Genomic DNA, 21,874 nt, shown 5'->3' on the forward strand with positions numbered 1-21,874 from the left:
CCTAAGGATTCTTTCCTTTCTGCTATCTCCCTTGTGATGGAGCATAAGCCCCAGTAAAGCCTTGCCTGAAACTCCCATTTGGCGTATTGTCAATTTCTATTTCTTGGCGAGCCCAAGGGCCCGGTTAGGTATCATTAACTTTGGGGAGAATCTAAATGTCTGCAGTGGTCCCATTTCAGGCGGAACTAAGGATTCTTTTTGCAATAAACTGCCATTGTGATTTTAGAGACATTCTATAAATGTATCAGACTCTAAGCTCCTTGAGAAGAAAAGACAATATAGGATTTTTGTTGTATATTCCCTTATCCAGTATAGTGCTTGGCACACAGTAAGTGTTCAGCAAATGATTTTTGGATGAGATGTTTCATATCCAGTGCTGTGTAATCTATAGTATCCTTGAGGAGGATGTGGCTAGGCCTTGGAAGGGAGTAGGCTTTAGAATTAGATCGGCCCAATTGCATGGGGCAGATACCGGGGGAAGTCAGTCCCGTAGACAGAAGACTCAGTACTGGATGGGCATGGCTGGCCAGCATGGGAGCGTTCCTGTGGGCAAGGAGCCCGAGATGGGGAAGGCTACGGCCAGAGAGTGCTTCTGTGTGTCGGGCGCTCTATGTATGTTACCTGCTTCCCTTCTCATACTCAGTCTATGAGACCCATAATTGCTCTTCTTTTTACAGATGAAGAAGTTGAGTCAGAGTGAAGCAATGACATTCTCAGGGCACCTAGCTGGTAAATGGGACGAGGACACCATCTTAAGCTGCCTCTTTGGAGGCTGTGTGTTCCTCACAATTGTCCTCTACTGCTTTTCTGTAGAGCAGGGCCCCAACGGTGGGCAGCGCAGAGCTGAGAGACCATCAGTCGGATGATTGAGGCAGACTCGGCAAACTAGCAGGGGCTTCTTAGTAGCAGGACTGTCCCCAAAGGGGGTGGGGGGTCAGCTGGGGTCTAGACTAGCGTGAACCACATCCTACAGCGACTGAATGTTGGGTTGATGGAGGCAGGAATTCACACACAGGAGCAAAGCAAGAGGCAGTGATCAGAATCAGGTAAGAAAGTTCCCTGGCTCAAGGGCTGGATGGTTCACACTAACTAAAGCTAACAGTGCTGAGTCCCAGGGTATTGTGAAGGACCTCTGAAATACTCCCCCTCCAGGCTTGGTGTTGGCCAAGTACTAGGGCAAGGCCAGAAGTCAGTCTTAAAATGTTTTTTTTCAGAATAGGAACTACCTGAACAAGGGAACGGAAGAAAGCAGAAACCATCCGGCCTTATCTAATACACAACTCGCTCGATTTCTTTATGGCGAAGACGTTTCTTTTAGGCCCATCTTGTTTTTTCAGGCCATACAATTGGAGCTGATGTTTATTTCCAAGGTTGTGTTATATGATGGGGAAAAGTTCTCTGGAGAAAAATTCTGGGGCTCATTAAACAGTGGGTAGAAGAGGAGGAGAGAATGAGGGAAGGAAGTAAAGAGAAAATTATAGCAAGATGGTTTTCTTTTCCTGTAGGAAAGGACCTAAAATAATTGCATCTCCTGTTTGGAACACTTTTTGTTTTTCACACTTCATTCCTGTTTATGCAAAGCAGTAGGTTAGGAGAGTACATTCTTAGGGGAAATTCTCCCCAGGAAATACACTGCTGTGCTTACAGGACTTTCCAAATCATTGAGGGAATTGGTTAGAAACCAGAATTTACTTACAGTGGAAGAGTGACAAGAAGTGTCTTCTCTCTCCTTTTGCTTTTAAAACACTTGGTACTTATGGTTTTTATTTGTAGAAATCAATCGGCCTCCCTTTGAGTGTACTTGGAGAAACTTAGTTCCTGTCCAAGGTTGTTTAGTATAAGGCCAGGCTGGACAACTCTCCCTGTTTATTTGTTGGAGGGCTTTTTCTGGAATGAAAAAGAAAATTGTGACCACTGCTTCTGAGCAGTCAGCCTTTGTAGGCAGCAGACCTTCTACAAGTCATTTTCTTGTACGTGGTCAATGCCTTAATTCTTTCCCAACAACCATTAATCAGCCTAGCTCACAGGATTCGACTTCATAACAAAGTAATCTTAAAAGTATATACAGCATATAATGCCTCTGCTTTCCTGACTCTTCGGCATAGACGTTATAACAGAGGCCTCAACTAACAACAAGAAATTCCTAGATGATTGCATTTCAGGCGCTGCCCACAGGCTGGTAGGGCAGATTATCTGGGAGCAGGTTGCCTTTCCTCCAGCTCTTTGAACAGCAGCACCAGTCCATCCACATAAAACATACTTTCCCTCATAAATGTCCCATCTGCCTCCATGATTTTACTAAGAATGAGCCCAAGGGGATGGCTGCTTTGGGAGAACTTTGATCAACTCTGTCTTCATTGATGGACTGGAGAGAAAAGTTAAGACCATGATGGGGAACAGATCTTCAGAGTAGATTTGACTAATTTTTCACAGAGATGAAAGTTTCCTAAGTTCTGTCTTGTGACATCAGTATTTAAGCCTGGAGGGAGAGGGAGGCTTTGAGAGTGTTTATGAACTGGTCTCTGGAGGAAATGGAGAAATGAGCTAGAAAAAGAAATTGAGGGAAGACAGAGGGGTGTGGTGTTGAGAGGAGGCTTACACAACAAAAATTTCTTTCCTCACCATTCTGGAGGCTAGAAGTCCAAGGTCCAGGTGTCTTCAGGGCTGGTTTCTCCTGGGGCCTCTCTCCTTGATTTGCAGATGGCTGTCTTCTCCCTGTGCCCTCACATGGTCTTCCTTCTGTCTATGACCTAATATTTTCTTCTTAGAAGGACACCAGCATGTTGGATTAGGGTACATCTTCATACCCTCTTTAAAGGCCCTATCTCCTTGTCACATTCTAAGGTACTGGAGGTTAGGCTTCAAGATAATGTATTTTGGAAGGGATGTAATTCAGCCCAGAAAAAGGAGTGAATTTGGAGGGGCTTCTGCAACTACAAGTCACTTTAGTCCTTCTTCATAGAGAGGGGTCCTGTTCTTAGCTACAGAGCTTAGGTACCAGAAATGCAGCATATAAGCCATAAGAAATCAATCCAGAAGGGACCTTAAGGACTAAGTATTGTCCATTGATTCTCCAATTCAGCTGTCCATTAAAATCAGGAAGTTCTCAAAAACACTGATGCCTGGCTGCCACCTTTCGAGATCCTGATTCAATTGGTATAAGGTAGGGACCAGAGTTGGGTAATTTTTTAAAAAACTTACCAGGAGTTTAGTGTTCTAGTAGTCATAACCACTGGTGTAACTCACATCCTGATGTTCCAGATAAAAAAAGGAATAGCTGGAAAGCTATTTTAATGACTCTCCAAGAACAGAAAATGTGTGTGGAGTAGTGCACAGGGCTTCTGGTTTGGGTCTCAAGACTGGCGAGTACATGTCTTTCCATTCCCCAAACACCAGTACTCAACTGGGGACTCCATGTCAGATACTGAAGTTCCACTGTTGGGAACTGACCTACTCCTTCTTACAGCTGCTGGGAGTAGTGATGCCGTGGGCCAGACCTCATGTAGAGACTGGTGGAGGGTAGTGTATAAAGATGGAGTGCCTTTGAGGGTCCCTGTGAACTCCAGAACTTCCTGCAGTGACCGTATGGCAGTTGAATGCCTTTCTCTGCCTCTGGCTCAGAGGTGTGGGTCCCAAGGACATCCCAATAAATCTCTTGCCTGCTAGGCTTCATCTCAGAGTTTGCTTTCTGGGGAAGTCAACCTATCATGAATCCTTCCTGTGTTCATAGTTCTTTCATTAGTACTAACTGAGTACCCACCATGTTGGTCTCCATGCTACGTACCTGGAATATAAGGAGAGATAAGACCCATTTCCTCAAGCTGCTTGCCATTGACCAGAGGGCCAGTGGTCAATGGCTAACTCCAGAGACCTGTCTGGGCTACTGTAGCAGTGGTGTGAATAAGTGGGGTCAGAGCATCCCAGCAGGGGATGCTGATACTTTGACCAGAGGAGTCAGCTCAGGTCACCCTGGTCTATACATCCTGACACTTGTGAGCAGTCTGTCTAGGAGACAGAGCACCTTCTTGAAGCAGTGGGTGCTCTTGCTTGCCTCCACAACCCTGCCCTTTCTAGATACTCTATTACACAGTGGATGGGTTGTGAGTAGAGGAAAGAGAACAAGAAGGAAAGTGCCGGAACCAGGGCAGGTAGAACATAGCATGAAGGTTCAGTTTGGGTCTCCCAACCATTACCCAGTCTTCCTTCTCTGGAGGTCATTTCACTAGCAGCTCACCAAGATTGGCCCCTAGAGTGCTCAGCCCTTCCCTGAGAGAGGCACCAGAATCTGGCTCTGACCTGTCAGAGGGAATAATGTTAGAGTCAGTGTGTCAGACTTGACCTCAATGCCCAAGGATGAAAAAGAAAATGGGCATCACCTAGCAGGTGGGCAAGGTTTTAGGAGCATCCAAGGGTTCTTCCTGGTGCTTCCTGGACCCATGCAGACAGCTGGTTATGTAGGCCTGTGTCTTCAGACCTGGTTGGCACAGCCAGGACTGGGTCCTTGTGATGACAGACCCTCTGTGCACTGGCTGAGAAGAGGACTGGCTAGCATACCAGTACTTAGGAGGAGGGGTTCCTTGGACACTCTCGTGCCTCCCACAGAGCATCTGCTGTGTGCCCAGCCCTGAACTGGGCCAGACAGAGCACCCTGGTGGAGTAGAAGGGAAGGCCCCAGGCTCTGAGCAGCTTCAGCAGGCACACCATCACCAGGTTTCTCATGTCTGGTTGAAGATAAACAGTCTATACCCTTAGGGAGCCCCAGGTATCCTGGCCTAATTTGAGAGATGTGGTTTCTGCCACAGGCCAGTATTTAGGACACACATGCATATTTAAAAGGCCCAAGAACAGACACCAATAAGACAGTAACATGTGCAAATGGTTACAGCTGACTGGCTAGAGCCAGGGAACAGGACAGAGAGGCAGGCCTGAGAGCAGAATGGCTTGAACATGTGGGGTCAGCCCATCAGCCCCTAGTCAAACTGGGTGGCAGCGAGGACAGGGGGAACCCTAGGCAGCACCAGGTACCTTGTAGTTAGCAGTTGGTAGGAAACACAATGCATTCTCTTATGGAAGGAAGGCAGGGCTGGGCCTAAATACTGCACAGTTGTGTGTGTATGTATGTGAAGCATGACCATTTTCAAGGGGATGTATCTGAGAGGCCTCTAGGAGCATCACTTGGATGGTTTGTAAACACAGGTTCATGATTTGTGATTGTGTGTATGTGTGTGTATACTGTGTGTATGTCTGCATGTGGGGCTTCCCACATACTTGTGGGGCTTCCTTTATATTGGAGTTTGGTTGAAGATGCCGATACACAAATCAGCCAACCCATTCTCTCCCTTATTCCAGGAAGCTTTCTCTCTTAAGCAAGTGGCCACCTTCCTGGCTCCCTTGCATACACTCGCCCTTTGGGGATAGTCCCTTTTCTGAGGAGCTGAGACCTCAGGCCCAGCTGTAGATGCTTTCTTGCATTTAGGCCTGAAGATGAGAAGCATTTCACCAGTTGATGGGTGTGAGGGGACACTGAAGATGGAGTGTGATTTGTCCAGGTTGGAACCCAGATTCTTTGGGTAGAATAACTGTTTTGTACAAAATAAGCAGAATCTGGAGAAACTGGGTTTATTGGGCAAACTTCTGGAAGCAGAGAAGGAGCAAGGTTGTAAAAACAAGCCACCTTCACTTACTGAGGGACTGGGAGATGACCTTAATTAAGAAGCCACCTTAAGTTGGGTCATAGAGAGGTCTATAGAAAGTGATCCTCTTCAGTTGGCTGAAGAAAGTAACACTAAAAGTAGAGCTTATTTCCTGAGTTCTTGGGTTGAAGTGGTCCTGTGGCCTCCCTCCATAATGTGGACACAGTTAAAGGAGGGGTTTAATGCGGGACAGCTAGTCGTCAGGATCCCAGGCCATTGCTCTCAGTGGCCCTCTGCTGAGGGCATTGTGGAGGGAGGGAGCAGTAGCCCTGCGTCGTCAGGCCTGACGCCTGGGCATTTAAGGTATCTGCAGCCCAGCTGAGGTAGTGGGTTGTGGGAGACACCATCAGAACCTGGCTGGTGGCCCCGGCACATGGGGAGTGGCCCTAATCACACACTACCCACCTCCCCCATCCTCCTGCTGTCACAGTCACCACTGATTCTCACTGTCCCCGTGCTGCTCCAGGTCTTTACTCATACTTCTACTTCCACCTGGAATGCTCTTAACTGCTCGACACTGATCTAAGCTCCGCCCAGTCTCCAACGCTTGACTTGATACCACCTATTCCAGGCAGCCTTTCATGATTATTTTAGCCCACAGTGCTCTGAGCTCTTCTAAGCTTCCACTGGCTTCAGTGCCCGCATGTTGCCGATTATGTTGGCTCTTTGAAAGCAGCCTAATGCAGAAATATATAGAGTAGCATCCTGGGTCCTCTTTTCTTCTTTAATTACACTTTCCTCTTTTAAGAGATATTCCTTCACCTTAATTACTAACCTTATGTTGATGACTCCAAAATTCAAATGTGTATGGCCTTTTCCGTGATCTTGAGACTCACACATCCACTGGTCTTCTCTTCCTGTCCACCTGTCTCCTAGGAATCTCAGACCTCAAGTACCCAAGAAGGAAGCTCTTGATTTCCTCCTTCGACTTCTCTTTCCCCAGGCTGGGTACGTGGCACCATGTTACATCTAAGTGCTTAAGTCAAGCTGAAGCCCAGTCATCGGCTTCCCTGATTAGCTTTCATGGGCAAATCCTACTGACTTTGTTTATTATCATCTTCTCCATCCTTTTGAACTTCTCTGTCTATCTGGGACTATCTAGACTGGGTCTTTACAACAAACCAGTCTTCAAAAGCCAAATGGCAGTTCCAGAACACAGACCAAATCACCTACTCCTCTGTGTGCAGCCCCTCCATGTCTTCCCACCACACTGAGACGAACGTCCAAACTTCTCCTCGCCCAGCAATCTAATGTCCTTACTTAGTTCTCCTTTTTTACATTCCATTCTCCCTTCACTGGCCTTTCTGTTTCTCAGAAGACCCACGGTTGTGCCTACCTCTTGTCCTTGGCACTGGTCATTGCCTCTGCCTCAATGTTCTTCCTTGCATCTTCTCAAGGGGACTTTCTTCCTGTCGGGAAGGACTTGGGTTAAATGTCACCTCCTCCAAGAGGGCTTCCCTGATACTCACTTTAAAGCAGCTCCTCAGGTGCCTTCTCTTGTACTATCCTATTTTACGTTCTTCAAAGCACTCATCACAATCTGATGCCATGCTGCTTGTTAATTCAGTTTATTTCATATTGTCTAGCTCCCTCCACTAGAACGTAGGCTCTGTGAGAGCAGAAAGCCTTTCTGGCTCCCTTCTCCACTATACCCCAGCTCCCAAAGCCATGCCTGGCACAGAGTAGGCACTTGGTGAGCCTTTAGTTAATGACTCAATAAATGAATGTGCCCCAAATAGATACTTTGATTTGGAATGCTTGAATTTCCTCGAAAAAGCATTTTAGCTTTGAGAATGGATTTTAGCTGATGATATTTTTTATTTGAAAGGATCCAGTCTGTGTATTTTACCCAAACAGCACCCATTGACCTTCCTATCCTTTCCCTAATATTTTGATAGGCTATTACTACTAGTCATTTACCTACTATTGAAGAAAAGGACCACATCTGGTGTCCATGTTTGTGGTGAAAGTTCTCAAGTGTTTGGAGACTTGTGTTCCACAAGCCTGTCAAGCCTCACCAAACTGGTGAAGAGGCATTGCTGTGTGGGGAAGGAGCCCTGGGGCAGGCAGGACCTTGGGGGTTGGGGGGCATCGAGCTGGCCTTGCCACAGACAAGTTTTAGCCCATTGGGGAAAGTCACAGAACCAAATCTTTTCCTCTAGTTTATAAAATGAGTGTAATCACTGCAGCCCTTCTGGCGTTATGAACCTATTGAAAGATGAAGGAGATTGTAAACATGTATATTTAAAGGGGAGGTGACTGTCACTCCTCATTTATTTTCCTGCTCATTCATCCATCAAGTATTTCAGAGCAAAGCACTAGCCTAACAACTGTGTGGTGAAAAGGATGTGGGGTGTGCTTTGTCCGCCCCCTCCTGCGTCTGGTAGGGCCAATGCACCCCGACGGTGGTGGCTGGAAGGACAGGGTATGGCTGAGAGGTGTGGCAGCATGCTGTGGGCTTCAGAGAAGGCTTTGGAGACTGGGAATACAGCATTTTGCAGAAGTTGGATACTACAGAAAATACTCTTTCAGGCATCTGCTGGAGTGCCCACCTAGGGGTCTCCATTGCTCCAGCTGGCTGGGGATGGTGAGGTGACAGCTCCTGGCTAAGGCCACCCTTTTAGAGTCTCTTCGGTGGTGAAGCACGAATCAGACTGACCAGCAGGTCCTGAGGCTCTGGAGCAAATTGTCTTCTGATAAAGACTGTGAAATTCACAGAAGGACAGGAGAAAGATACAGACATTTGCTGCCTTATAATTGCCTTTAGTTGATGCGTTGTTATTATCAAAGCATGGTCTGGCTTGTCTCAGTGGGGAGTCAGTCTTGTCTTCCCTGGGGGAGCCAGGCTAGAAGCAGGCTTGGAGTTTCCCTGGGTTCATGGGGTCTGAGCTCACCTGGAGCGACCGTTTCCAGTGGGCAAAATCTTTTGTTCCGGTTAGCACTGTTTTTCTGCCGCTGCCCAGTTCCCTCTGCCCTTGTTTCTCCGAGTAAAGCTTCCTAGGCTGAGGGCAGGAAAGAATACTGAGCCTGGGACCCTTCTGGGATTTCCTGGGGGACGAGCAGCAGGCTGGAGGTGGCTGAGGGTGTTTCTGTGAGTGATTCAGTTCTCTCTTCCTGCAGTGCCACAGAAAGGGAGGGCATCCCTCCATCCCCTCCATGACAGGCGGGAAGTGCCTTAGACAAGGTGGGAAAGGGCCAGCCCATCTCTGGAAGAAAAAGAAAAAGATATGTGGATAAGCTTGATTTTGATTTTTTTTTTCCTAAAGAGAACTGCAAGTTCTGTTTATTTGACAAATGGAATAGATGTCATCTGAAAAATCATACTGCGTTTTCTACTTTTTCACACAAGCAAATTCTCCTGACACAAGTAAGGGCCAGTCAGGAATATGTGCCCCCTCCTCCAGCATTGCCATACTTAGGAAATAAAAATAAAGGATGTCCATTTAAACTTGAATTTCAGATATGTACTCATTTTTAGTATAACATTTGGGACATACTTAAACGACAAAATTATTCACCATTTAACTGCTGTTCACATTTACTGTATCTTATCTGGTGACCTTTCCTTTCGTAGACCTCAGGTTGCCTGTGAACTCCCCCAGAGCTCTGGTTCCAGGATCTTCTCTGCCTCAATCCTCTGAAGAAACTGGTACTGGCTGGCCTTCCAGATTCCTATTCCAGAGCAACCTGCCATGATCTTCTCTGGGAGAAGATTGCTTTCTCTTAGTACTTCGGCCAAAGTCCCTGATTATTTAGGACATCTAGGGGAAGGCTACTGGTAGGCTACTGGTGAGACTTAGTTACACATACAGGTGTGGTCTTCCTTCCAGACACCTGGAAAACAGTGCTTCTTTGCGTTGGTTACACTTTGGATATATCTGGGGGAACTTTAAAAAATACTAATGCCTGGGTCTCATTTCCAGAGATTCTGAATTAATTGGTCTGGGTATGGTCCACCAACTGGAATTTTAAAAATCTCCTTGGTGATGCTGATAAGCTTTCCAGTTTGAGGACAAAGGCCTTAGAGTCCCCAGTGCAGAAAAGCGCAGATCTGGTGTGGGGTCTCACATGACAGGGACTTAAAGAGAGACGACCATTTATTGACTGTGTCATAGATTCAAGAGGGTGGAAAACCCAAGTTTTTATCAGTTGCACTGGTGTCTCCTGGCCATTTTTAATGGTTCTGGTCCTCAGGTGTGGGGATTTGAGGAAGTGAGATCCAAGACCTCTGCTGTCCAGGTGCAGTGCCCCTGGGAAGAGAGGTTTCTTCCTCTGTTCCCATTGGCTCTGTAACATTACCTTATAGGCAACCCAGGATCAGAGCCATCAGCATCCTGGGGTGTGTGTGTGTGTGTGTGTGTGTGTGTGTGTGTGAGAGTGTGTGTGTGCTTGCACACGTGCACGCGCAAAAGAGAGGTGAGCATGTGTTACCATAGCCAAGAAGACTTTATACAGGAACAAAATTGGGGTGACTTTGATGACCCATGCACTGTAGTTGTCATTCCACTGGTGGTTAGGAGACTCTTCAATCTCCTTTCACAAGGAGAAAGTTGATCTCTGAGTTGGGAAGGAAGAAGGGCAGCGTGTGAACCCACCACCATGGCTCACACTTAGACAAATGCACGAATGAGGCAGGGCATGGGGGTGATGGTAATAATAAGAGCTGTTATTTCATTATAACTTTATCAAGTTTTAATAGTCATTTTTATCCATATGTTCTTATTTTTGTTAACAGCTATTAATAGTTACACTGGTGTACAATTCCTTGTCCAAATCCTTGGGACCATTTGTTTAAAAACTCAAGTTTTTGTTTTTTCAGATTTTGGAAAAATAAAATGATATGCATTGTTTATAAGTAAAACTTCAGTAGCGATTGAGGTAATATCCTAGCCAAACACACTAAGAGTTTTGAAGCAAAACACATGAATACTAACACTGTGAGGTGAATAAGCATCATAAAAACCTCATGTCAGTCAGATCAGGTTGTAAAAAATCCTTTGGTTTCCAAATCTTTTTTTGAATCCCGTGAATAGGAGATTGTGGGTCCAAAACCTACCTATCTCATTTATGAAACATGAAGTATTTGATAGGAGTGTGCCAAGTATTTTATATTACCCCATTGGAAACTCATGGCAGCCCTATGAGGTAGAAGCCATTGTTGCCGCCATTTTGCAGATGAGGAAATGGAACTTAGGAGGTTGGAAGACTTGAGATGATTAGAACAGGAATTGAAGTTCCATTCTGTCTGACTCATGGCTTGAACAGCACTGCCACAGGGGCTGTAGGTGGAGAAGCAGGGAAGGGGGAGTACAGAGTACCTGGGCAGACACAGGCAGGCAAGGCATGTCACATGATGGGCTTTTCGCAAAAGTGTGCATGTGATTACACGCTGAATGTGCATGTTCTGTGTGTTTGTGTGATAATTTGCATGCTTGTGTGTTTTTCTGTTGTGAGTAGAATGAGGGTGAGAAGTCTCTGGTCATGCGGCTGTGTGTCTAGGGACGTGTCTTTTCCTCTAGGCTCTGTATCAGCAGTTCTTAAACTGAGAGAGTCACCGTTGTCATATCTCTACCTTCATATAGTCTGAGATCAGGAAGAGGGAGCCTTCCAAGGGGGAACTGGTGGTGAAGACTGTGTGTGTAGACCCCAAGTGGATATTAGTCAAGGTCAGCATACGATCATCCAGGGGCCCAGAGAGTCCCTGAGAACACCTTGGCAAGGTCAGTGAACTTCATCTTGGTTCATTTATTCTTGAGAGGACAGTTTTCTGGATAAATGGAAGAAATTCAGATTTTATCAAAGGTTCCTAAGAGGAATCACCTATTTCTTAGAAGAAGAGGTAGGGATGGAAACCTCTGTGAGGCCTTGGTTATATATGGTTGGTCTGGGTATTGGCAGCCAGTGGCACTGCATTCAGTAAGTGGGAAGGCTGGTTTTCTATTCTCCTGGGCTGCACTTTAGAGAATGAGCCTTGGTGTGACTGAGACACCCCACACCTGGGCAAGCAAGGTCAAGCAAGTGATGATCCTGAGGAGTGGGATTCACAGCTCGAGTCTCAAGGTAGCCATGAACAAAGGATGGCAACTCTCCACACCCCAACTTGGAAGAAAAGAAAACATACAGATTGCTTGGGGTGCCTCTCTAGTCTATATCTTTTATGAACTCCTGCTTAGCTGCTGCAGGAACAAGGCAAAAGGGAGGGAACTCGCATATAGTGAGTGACTGTCTAATGAGGCCGGTGTTTATTAGTTACTGTTTTATTCCCAAGCGCTACCCTCTGAGGAAGGTATTTTCTCTCTCTCTTTTTTAAAGTGTGGAGCCCAACACAGTCTTTATCACGACCTGAGATTTCACGACCCTGAGATCAAGACCTGAGCTGAGATCAAGAGTTGGACGCTTAACCGACTGAGCCACCCAGGCGCTCTTTTTTTCTTTATTTTCCCCCCCTCCTTTTTAAAGAGGCTCATGGAGGTTAGGCTACTTATTTCAGGTCATCCTGCTAGAAGGTGGCAGAGCTGGGATTATAATCCATGACTCTCAGACAACCATCCATACCTTTCCATTATCACACACTATGTCTGGGATTGCTCTCCTCTGTGAACACCCTCTCTGCTATAGTGTGAACCACGCACCATGAACAACACGACTTTCGCTGCTTTAAGTATTTCTTATGTTTCCTCTGCTGCAATTATGCAGATTCCTCATAGAGAAGAGGTTGGATGCTATTGTTCAAGCTCACAGAAGGGAGGGAGGAGGGGGTAAGAGGGTGATGAGTATTAAGGAGGGCATGTGTTGTGATGGGCACTGGGTGTTGTATGTAATTAATAATCATCGAACACTACATCACAAACTAATGATATACTATACAGAGGCTAACTGAACATGATAATAAAAAAAATAAAGTTCACTAAGCTGGGATTCAGGAATATTGAATTCTAGACTTAGTATTTTATCTCCTGGGGACTCAATTTCCTCATCTAGAGAACAAAGTGGTTGCAAAGATGTGGCCTAAACCTTGCTTCGTTAGGTTAGGCTCAGACTCTGAGGCAGAATTTGAGTTATTTATGACTTTCCTTAGAGTCTGAGGCATGGAGCTGGATACAGGTGGACATCTACAGATGCACTAAGTCCTTAATATTGTTCAAGTTTGGGTTGAATCAGTTGGTTGAGCATCTGATTCCTGATTTCAGCTCAGGTCATGATCTCAGGGTTGTGAGATTAAGCCCTGCATTGGGCTCTGTGCTCAACAGGGAATCTGCCTGAGAGTGTCTCTCTCTCCCTCTGTACCCCTCCACCCCTGCCAAAAAAATATTGTTAGTGTTGTTAATTCATAGCAATTTCTCATGCATAAATGAGAAAACACTAGTACACTAGGTGCAAATTTACAAATGGTTGTTAATATTCCCTGAGCTCTTATTAGGTTCAGGCTCTCTTTTATAAGAATGGGTCAGACAATGGGACAACAATGGAATGTGCACAGTGACTTACTAATTTAACATCTGTGGTAAAAAGGGAGCCAATGGACCCTGCAACCCTTCTGAAAGTTGCCACAAACACATTGTAGTCAATATCAATTTTCCAATGTGTTATTGATTCCAAGAAGCATTAATTTCGAAACAAACAATGGTTTTCTTTGGTGATTTCCATGTTGTGGATACAACTGTCATTTTTGCTGACCTGCCTGTTGTCAGATATTATTGACTGCCTATAGAATGAATGAGAATTATTGGATGGGTGTCTTTATTGAACTGAACTGGGAAAACGGGGACAGGGAATTATAAATGAGAGTATTTTTAATGATGGTCCCCACCCCACATCCCTGTCGCTGTACCCAAACTCAATATAAAACTCCTGTACCTGGTGGTCATTGTTCTCCAGTTATTAAAATGTTTTAAATTTCTCCCTTCATTTTGCCAACACACACACACACACACACACACACACACACACGCACGCGCGCGCGCACAGGTCAATTGCTTTCAACTGTGGTTTCTATTTCATTTTTGTTTGACATTGCAAAAGCCTATCAATGCTGTTGTGACTTAGGATTTATACATGAGACATTCATCCATTCATCAAGTATATGCCAGGGACTTGGGTGAATTTGAAAAGTTGAGGTCAGGATCAAGATGGCAAATTGGGGAAGGGACTGGCCCTGGATTTGAGCCCCATCTCCCTGGGTAAGATGGGCCAATTTAGAGCCCAGAAAGTCTACCCTGCCAGGCCCCTGGGATGGAAATTTGTTGCCCACCACACAGGCTCCTCCTTTTCCTTCCTCATCCCTCTTCTTTTGATTTTGCCTTTTTTTCCCCCTGGCAATCCCATCTCCTCATGCTTCTAGTTACCATCACTGTACTGACAATTCCTGAGTATGTGCTCCATCTTGGTTGTCCGTCTGAGTTTCAGCTGGGTGTCCTGACTTTCAGGCACCTCAAACTCAACTTCTCCAAACCAACCCCTTCAATCCCCATCCCCTCATCCTCCCCCAAATCCTCTACTATATTCTCTGTGTCCTTGTGCACATCCACCCACTAATGCCTGAAAGGAACGTGGAGGTCATTCTATAGTCTCATTTCTCTCACCACCACATCTAACCAGTGAAGAGCTAAAAAGGAAAAATATATTTTTGTAGTAATTAAATAATATTCTAAACTGGTAAATTTTTATTAAAATATACATGCAAAAGACTTTACTAAGTGTGTAACATGATGGCATTGTTATTTTTTAAAGTAATCTCTGTGAGCAGCATGGGGGTCGAACTCACAACCCCGAGGCTAAGTTACATACTCTACTGACTGAACCAGCCAGGTGCACTATGATGGGGTTTTTAGAAAAGTGACTGTGTCTCTGTAACTACCATCCAGATCAAACCCAGAACTTTACCAGCAGAAATATCCTACATGCTACCTGATTGTACTGCCCCCGAGGGTAAACATTCCCCTGGCTTTTAACATCAGTGACTAGTCTTGTCTGATTTTGGACTTGATACACATGGACTCACGCTGTATTTTTGTGTCTGGCTTCTTTCACTCAACATTATGCTTGTTGGATGTATATAGACTATCAGGAGTTCTTTGTTCTTTATTTCTCAGTGCCATTTAGTATTCTTATTTCATAGCAAGGGAATTTTACTGTAAAATTCCTATCTTCCTGAGGACATGTGAAGATCTCCTCAATAGCCAAGTCATGGCAAGCTTCCTCTCGTAGCATATGTCTTTAAAAGCAGGACATACGTGCGGTGATATTTCAATTACACCAATAAGGAAGGTGAGTTCCCTGAAGAGGCCCAGATAGTCAAGAAGATAGGAAAAGTAAAAGTGAAAACTTCTTCCACTTTCCAGAGTTTGTTCTCTCTGTTGTAGTTTTGAAAGAAAAGTCATGCTTCAATTAATAACAGACAACGAAGTCAATATGATGGGAGCCGAGACAATGATGTGATCAAATGCCAAGAAATGACTGACGGCTGAAAAAATACCATGTGAGCCAAAGCAATTTCTCTTGACTTCTAACTTTATTCATCCAACAAATAACATTTCATCACAGTTTTATCAATGGAATGCAATTCCACCCAGATCATTCTGTCAATGACAAGAAACAGCATCAAATCATTTTGTCCACACAAATAAATCAATCGCTGATTATTATTTTCTTGAATTTGGGACCCAAGTGGGAGGACCAGATATCTTGAGTAAAACAAAGGGGAAGAAGGAAAAAAAAAATGGTTTCTATCTTGACAAATCCAGTTGGGTAAATGCAGCTTAGGCCTTTTTTTTTTTTTTTTTGACACGTTCTGATGTGAGGAGGGATAAACAGTTTTTAAATTTAGAGCAGAGACAAACTGTAATAATAAACACATGGGAAAAGAACGCCACCACTTACTGCTCCTTGCAGAGACAAGAGCATTTCCAGTCCTTCACATTTGCTTATGTAGTTCTCCTTCCTGGGATTTCTCCCCTGTCTTTAAATATATAGTCAAGTTTTGGGAAAAATTAAATTGCTAGGGCTTATGAATCTGAATGGGGGAGGCTTCATCTTTAAATGATAAACTCATGTGGGCCATGTCGTGGTTACAGATTGGGCTGCCCCTCTGGTCCTGCTGTTTCTTCTTGCTGTCACATCCCGATGCTGCCCCAAGCCCTTTCTCCAGACTCCTTGCTTGGTGGTCCACTGCTGGATGGGAGGAAATTCATTTTGTTTTACAAGTTTAGGATCATATTCATGCTATACACATGCAGTTATATATCAGGATCCTTCCCTTAATAGATTGCAATGGACTGAAGTTTGTAGCCTCCCAAATTCCTGTGTTGCAATCCTAACCACCTAACCACAGAGTGACAGTATTAGGAGGTGATGGCCATTGGAGAGGGATTTCATCATGGGGATTTTCTTCATGAATGGGATTAGTGCCTTTCAAAAGAGATTCCAGAGAGCTCTTTCGCCCTATTTCTGCTGCATCAGGATGCAGTGAGGATAGAGTGAGGGGCTGGTTGTCAGCAACGGTATAGAAGGCTCTGTCCAGAAGAACGCCACCGCGCTGTACTCTGTTCCCAGGCTCCCAGACCCCGGCACCATGAGCAATACATTTCTGTTGTTCATGAGCCACCTAGTCTATGGTATTTTGTACAGCCATCTAAGCTGACCAAGACATATATTATATCACAAGCATCTTTTTGAAATTTGCCCTGGGAGAGAGGAAGACCCTCATGACGGTCTTGTGTGGGGAACATTCCCTGGGGCCGGTCAAGTCAAGCTTGCTCCCCACTGTCATTGTTCCCTCCACCATAGTTTTTGTACTTCCCTGGCTTGTCCCATTTAAGACTGTCCGCCAAGGATCTAGGTCTATTGTCAGAAGGGGCCCTAGTGTCCCTAGGACTGGTTTTTTTTCCCTCCCTGGGACCACCACGGAGGGAGACACTTTCTTTTTGTCAGAAGCACAGAAGCAAATGGCCTCCTTACCACCCTTTCCCAGATGACGTGCCCTTATGTCTGCTGCAAGGGAAAGAAGTCAGCTTTGTACCTCAGTTGTGATGTATCCTTGTAAGGAAGACTGAGGTATGTGTAGCCCAGAGAAAGAAAAATAAATTAAATAAATACAAGTTAAATTTTCAGTGGTGCATCAAGTGCCACTTATGGGGCCAAGCCCAACTTCTAATTTTTTGAAGTTGGTGAATTTATTATGTATCTGTGTTTCTTGTGCATACCACCTGCTTCAATGAAGAGGGGTTTAACACAGGTTTCTATGAGGATAAAGATGGTGATGATTATTTGTGTGTACAACGCTTATAGCATAAGATCAGGAAGGAAGATTTGATTCTAATCCAAATACTTCCACCTAAATAAGGATCCTGATCCAAACAATGACTATTTTCGAAACAGCATCTTTATTTTATGGTATTCAAAGTGATGCTTATTCATTAAATGAGGTAACAAACACCAAGGAATATATAAGAAGAAAACAGAAGGGGCACCTGGGTGTCTCAGTGGGTTAAAGCCTCTGCCTTTGGCTCAGGTCATGATCCCGGGGTCCTGGGATCGAGCCCCGCCTCGGGCTCTCTGCTCAGCAGGGAGCCTGCTTCCTTTCCTCTCTCTCTGCCTCTCTGCCTCCCTGTGATTTCTGTCTGTCAAAATAAATAAAATCTTTAAAAAAAAAAAAACAAAACAGAACCCATCTATAGTCCCACTTCTTAGCTGACATTTGGTGTGTTTATTCTCTCTCCCGCACGCCTTTCTCATCTACTTTTGTTTTACAAATTTATGTTCATATTTATGCTATATATGGTAAAGTCAATCATCAGACGTTTTCACTTAAAACACTATGACATGAACACCTTTGCCAAATTCTTGGGAACATATTTTACCAAAGCCCTACTTGAAGGTATGAAGGTTGTTCTTTATTAATTTTTAAAATTGAAACAATATAGCATTTGTGGGCATTTTTATACCCATATCTTGGGGCAAACCTCAACTTATTTCCCCAGAAAATATTGCTAAAAGTAGATTTTTTAACAAATGAAAATGTCTTGATACTTACTGCTACATTACCTTGTAGAAAATCAGAGCCAATTTAGACTCTCATTAACAATATTTGGATGTAAATATTTCCAGTGCAACCGTGTCAGCATTGAAAAATGTGATTTAGAAAAAAGGGAAGGGATTATTTTGATGAACAGGCAAAAATACAAATCATATTGTTGTTTTAATTTGCATGAAATACTAAATTCTTATTGTTGCTTATTTTTGTTTGCCTTTTGTGAACTGCCTTCTCAAATTCTTTGCTGATTTTCCATTGATCTTATTTCTTTGCAGAGCTCTGATATATGATAAAAATATTTCCCCCAGATACTTACTCTCGTTTCAAAATTAAATAGTGATCTCCTACCCCAAACGTAAGTTTCTGATACTTACATATTAAAATGTAGCTATCCTGTTCTTTAAGGATGTCTTTCTTCATTTTTAGGTATAGATCACATTTTAAAATAGCATACATTTTCTTGTATTTTATCCTCCATCCCTCCCCGCCACCCTCCCTTCTTTCATTTTATAATTAATGGGTCAATGCCTTTGGGATATGGTATAGGGCAGAAATCTAACATTTTCTTTTCAAATATGTAATCAGTTGTCTAAGAGCCATTTATTAAATATTCTTTTCTTCCTCCCTTGATTTAAAATGTGATCCTGGTCAAATGCTAAACTTTAATTTTTATTAGAGTCTATTTCTGGAACTGCTTCTGTGCCGTTGATTCATCTGACAATTCTTGCTCTGGCATCACGTTGCTTTAATTACTGAGTTTTATACTATAGTAAGTGTTATTATCTGGCAGTGTTAGTCGCCTCTCATTACTTTCTTTTTAGGGGACTTCTTTGTTTATTCTTCTAGAAGGATTTTTATATTACCTTTTCAAACAATGTCAGTGTTTTGATTTAAGTAAACTGAAACTTATGAATTATTTTAGAGAAAACGATACACTTATAATATTATCTTGAAAAAAATTTCTTCTTATTCAGGAATACTCTCTGTTTCTTAATTCATTCAAGGCGTTTATGTACCTCAGTAAAGTGTAATAGTTTTCTTCATCAAATGTTACCAGCTTCCTACATTTATTGCTAAGTATTTCAGATATTTGCTAATTTTTTTTTAATGGAAAACCATTGTGAGGAGTGTGTGTGTGTGTGTGTGTGTATGTGTGTGCATGTATGTGTACATATTTTGTATTTGTTCAGAAATATTTTGGTTACTGCTCTTAAGTTTTCCTTTTGCATCCCTTATTTAAATATATAAACCTCATTTATTTTTCTTGTTTTGTTGCATTGGCTACATCTGCCAAAGTCGTATTTAAAAGCAGGGACATCTGGTATCCTTTGTGTTGCTTCTTACTCTGATGTGGGCTCCTTTGGTGTTTTATCATTTACCCAATGTCCACTACTATTTTAAGAGAGATTTTTTAAAAGGAAGAAAGCTTTATTCTTAGTATCAGAAATATTTTTATCCTTTAAAATTGATATGATATTGGTGGATTTCTAGCATCATCCCAATCTTTAAATTTCAGAAGTCCCATTTACCCGATCATGTAATTTTTGGTATGCTTATGATTTTAATTTGTGTTGCTATTTTATTTAGGATTTTTGCATTTGTATTTTCGGTAAGTAGGATCTGTAGGTGTTTGTGTATGGTTCTGTGTGTATGCGTATGGGGCATGTGGGTATATAAATGTGTGTTCTTTCTGTCAAGTTTGGGGAACAGGGTTGTAGAGACCAAACAGGAAATGTCATAAAAATAAACACTGGAATATTTAATAGAGTGTGAACATTGTTCCTTTAGAGTTTTAAAGAACTCACACATTTTCTTGTGCCATTTAGGAGGTAACAGATACTTACATCATGAGATTTTTTTTCATTGCATTTCATAGTTCTATATTCTTTCCCTTCATGATTAATTTTGATTCACTTATATTTTAATAAAAAATTGCTCCTTTCATCATTGTATCTTTTAAGTTTATGGATATATGTACTTTCTCATTTCTAATTTTTTCCTTTGTGTCTTCTTTAGTTTTACTTGAATATATTGCTCAGTATTTAGCTATTTGGCTTTTCCTTTTCAAAGCTCTATTTGTATGATTTACTAATTTTATAAGTTTTAGTTCATAATTTTTAAATGATTTTTAAATTTCTGCTTTTCTTGAGATTATCTTAATTTTCTTCTAATAACCAAGTTGGATGTGGTGTTCATTTATTTTCACATTTCATTTTTAATTTTGGAAGAATTTAATTTAATTAATTTTGTAGGCCTTCTATTTATCACTGAAAAATTTTTGGCTACAACATAAAAGTTTTTATGTATAATTTTCTATTTGTTACAATTTTTTATAAATAATTATTTAAGACATTTAGACTTGGTGTGATTTAGCAATACTTTTTCATCTTCCAAGTGCTTGTGTTTTGTTGTTTCTGTGCTTTGAAATATATTTGCAACATTTTCTCCTTTTTGCGATTTATTCAAATTTTACAGTGTAGTGTTTCATATACATTTGAAAAGGTATAGCATTATCTGTTGGTAGTATGTAGAGTTAAATACATGTTTCTATGAGATACGTAAGATGAAATTTAGTCCAAAGAGTTTTGAAAATATAATAGATAGAAAGTAAAATGCTGTCTGATACAACTGATAGGACCAGAGCCCACATAGCTATTGGAGAAGGGCATTATCCCATCTAAATACAACTGACCTTCCCATGGTCAGCCAGTGCCTGCAACAAGAGTTGAGTGCAACCTGGGGAGGTCCAGCCTGGGGAGGTCCAGCCTGGGGAGGCTGAACTTAGCCTGAGAAGATACACCGGAGTGCAGCTGCACAGGAAGGTGAAATCTCAGGGTTGGAGCAAGAGTAGAGGAGGGAGGGCAACTGGAGGGACCCTGGAGACTGGCCTGGAACTGGCACCTTCAGAAGTGGGTGCATCTGTTGGCAAGGATCATTTGTCTTCTCTTTTCCTCTTTGTAAACTCTTAGTAAATCCTTGCTAAAGACTGTAGTCTATTCTCAGCCATGGGACTTAAAAGAAAGGTTTCTTCTAGACTTGTGCAGAGAAGGAAAGAGAATTGAAGTCTCTGCAAGGTGGGTGGGCAACCAAACTGACCCTCCCCAGGCCCAGCTACGGCAAAGATGGCGGCTGGGCAGCTGGAGGAGGCAGGCAGAGCAGAGGGATATAAGGGCCTGGTCGGTATTGGTGAGGCAGCTCTGGGGCTGAGGAGCCCTGAAGGGCTGTAAGAACAAGGAAGCTCTTCGAGGGTGGTACTGCTTGCCTGGTCAGATGGGGGCTTGCAATGTATGCAACTGGAGCTGTCAAGTGAGTTTTATTTTAGGCTAGACTAGTGCAGTTAGAAGACATTTAAATTAGAAATACTTTAAATAAGCATTATTAATTATACTGTTTGGAACCCTCCATTCTTTTCTGACAATATGATCAGCCCAAACCTGGGAGAAATGTGTTCAGCTTTTCTGTGATTAACATATGGCTTTCCGTTTTCTTGTTGTCAGAGATTCTGCTTTACATTTCATGATGCTGTAATATAATGTGAGATGAAGACATGCATTTGTTGTATCCTAATTGTGGATTATACCCATAATCAATTTAAAATGCCCCTCTTGGCCTATTTAATGCTTTGTTTGCAATTTCTATCCCTGTTTCCTTTTTTGTGTACATACATCTTGGCTAAGCATTTAACCCTTATTTCTGACCTTGTTTGAGTTGTATCTTGTGTATTTTGTATTTTGACCAAACATTAAAAAATGCGTTTATTTATTAATGAGGGAGTTAATTAGATTGATAGTTATTTTCAAAGCTGATGCACATATTGGACATTGCTGTCCCCGTCTGAAATCTTTTCCCTACTTTGTCCTAATGGAGCCTGCATATTTCCAGGAGATTTTCTTTGAACCTGACTCCACCCCAGTTCTAAGGTGGGCCTGATGGGTTCAAATGTAATTCCACTCTGTGCCAGTGACCGCTTCCACAATGAACAGGTAACTCAGTCCTGGCCAAGACATCGAGCGAGGAAATGGGTTTAGAGGCTTTTCTGGATAAATGTCTTTGTTCCTAAGAAAGCCATAGGAAAGGGCGGTCTCTCTTCCTCTGTTAGGCCTCATCAGGTCTAGACATTGCCCCTGGACCTGCCATAGACCATAGAGTG

Source organism: Mustela nigripes, chromosome 8 (assembly GCF_022355385.1).
Source record: "Mustela nigripes isolate SB6536 chromosome 8, MUSNIG.SB6536, whole genome shotgun sequence".
NCBI lineage: Eukaryota > Metazoa > Chordata > Mammalia > Carnivora > Mustelidae > Mustela > Mustela nigripes.